This window comes from Lolium rigidum, chromosome 7 (genome assembly GCF_022539505.1).
Source record: "Lolium rigidum isolate FL_2022 chromosome 7, APGP_CSIRO_Lrig_0.1, whole genome shotgun sequence".
Classification (NCBI taxonomy): Eukaryota; Viridiplantae; Streptophyta; class Magnoliopsida; order Poales; family Poaceae; genus Lolium; species Lolium rigidum.
The window spans coordinates 288,552,981-288,555,560 of NC_061514.1; positions in this window are offsets into that span (position 1 = coordinate 288,552,981).

The window sequence follows — 2,580 nt, forward strand, 5'->3', positions numbered from 1 at the left end:
TATGCATGAGGCTTGCAACTTGTAAGATATAATTTACATAACTCATATGCTTTATTACTACCGTTGACAAAATTGTTTCATGTTTTCAAAATAAAAGCTCTAGCACAAATATAGCAATCGATGCTTTCCTCTTTGAAGGACCATTCTTTTTTACTTTTATGTTGAGTCAGTTCACCTATCTCTCTCCACCTCAAGAAGCAAACACTTGTGTGAACTCGTGCATTGATTCCTACATACTTGCATATTGCACTTGTTATATTACTCTATGTTGACAATTATCCATGAGATATACATGTTACAAGTTGAAAGCAACCGCTGAAACTTAATCTTCCTTTGTGTTGCTTCAATACCTTTACTTTGATTTATTGCTTTATGAGTTAACTCTTATGCAAGACTTATTGATGCTTGTCTTGAAGTACTATTCATGAAAAGTCTTTGCTTTATGATTCACTTGTTTACTCATGTCATTACCATTGTTTTGATCGCTGCATTCATTACATATGTTTACAAATAGTATGATCAAGGTTATGATGGCATGTCACTTCGTAAATTATCTTTGTTATCGTTTTACCCGCTCGGGACGAGCGTAACTAAGCTTGGGGATGCTGATACGCCTCCGACGTATCGATAATTTCTTATGTTTCATGCCATATTATTGATGATACCTACATGTTTTATGCACACTTTATGTCATATTCGTGCATTTTCCGGAACTAACCTATTAACAAGATGCCGAAGTGCCGATTCTGTTTTCTGCTGTTTTTGGTTTCAGAAATCCTAGTAACGAAATATTCTCAGAATTGGACGAAATCAAGACCCAGGGTCCTATTTTGCCACGAACCTTCCAGAAGACCGAAAGGGATACGAAGTGAGGCGACGAGGCGCCGCCACCATAGGGCCGCGCGGCCAGAGGGGGGCCCGCGCCGCCCTATGGTGTGGGCCCCTCGTCAGCCCTCCGACTCTGCCCTTCCGCCTACTTAAAGCCTCCGTCGCGAAACCCCTGATAAGAAAAACCACGATACGGAAAACCTTCCAGAGACGCCGCCGCCGCCAATCCCATCTCGGGGGATTCTGGAGATCTCCTCCGGCACCCTGCCGGAGAGGGGATTCATCTCCCGGAGGACTCTACACCGCCATGGTCGCCTCCGGAGTGATGAGTGAGTAGTTCACCCCTGGACTATGGGTCCATAGCAGTAGCTAGATGGTTGTCTTCTCCTCATTGTGCTTCATTGTTGGATGAGCTGCCTAACATGATCAAGATCATCTATCTGTAATACTCTATGTTGTGTTTGTCGGGATCCGATGGATAGAGAATACCATGTTATGTTAATTATCAAGTTACTACATATGTGTTGTTTATGATCTTGCATGCTCTCCGTTATTAGTAGAGGCTCTGGCCAAGTTTTTGCTCTTAACTCCAAGAGGGAGTATTTATGCTCGATAGTGGGTTCATGCCCGCATTGACACTCGGACAAGTGACGAAAGTTCTAAGGTTGTGTTGTGTCTGTTGCCACTAGGGATAAAACATTGATGCTATGTCTAAGGATGTAGTTGTTGATTACATTACGCACCATACTTAATGCAATTGTCTCGTTGCTTTGCAACTTAATACCGGAAGGGGTTCGGATGATAACCCGAAGGTGGACTTTTTAGGCATAGATGCAGTTGGATGGCGGTCTATGTACTTTGTCGTAATGCCCAATTAAATCTCACTATACTTATCATGACATGTATGTGCATTGTTATGCTCTCTCTATTTGTCAATTGCCCGACTGTAATTTGTTCACCCAACATGCTTTTATCTTATGGGAGAGACACCTCTAGTGAACTCGTGGACCCCGGTCCATTCTTTTATACCGAAATACAAATCTGCTGCAATACTTGTTTTACTCGTTTTCTCTGCAAACAATCATCTTCCACACAATACGGTTAATCCTTTGTTACAGCAAGCCGGTGAGATTGACAACCTCACTCGTTTCGTTGGGGCAAAGTACTTTGGTTGTGTTGTGCAGGTTCCACGTTGGCGCCGGAATCCCCGGTGTTGCGCCGCACTACATCCCGCCGCCATCAACCTTCAACGTGCTTCTTGGCTCCTCCTGGTTCGATAAACCTTGGTTTCTTTCTGAGGGAAAACTTGCTGTTGTGCGCATCATACCTTCCTCTTGGGGTTCCCAACGAACGTGTGAGTTACACGCCATCAATCCTTAACAAGTTTATCATGACCAACACCAACTTTGGGATTTTCCTTTTTAAGCATTTTTACTTGAGCTTTAGCATGGTCTCTTTCCTTAGTGAGTTTAGAAACTATTTCATTTTGAGACACTTCAAGGGTTTCAAGTTGCTCTTCAAGAGAGGCTATGGTCTCTTGTTCTTCTTCAAGATCATTCTTTAGGGATGCTACATCATTGGCATACTCTCGTTCAAGAGCACCCTTTTTATCAATGGTGTTCTCATGCATCCAAATAAGTTTTTGGCTCTCAATAGCGGTAGTCAAGATTTCAAAGAAGTGAGTGCTAGCAATTTTATCTTTGCAAATAACCTTGAATACGCTCTTACCCTTATCGCGTAGAGAGACAACCC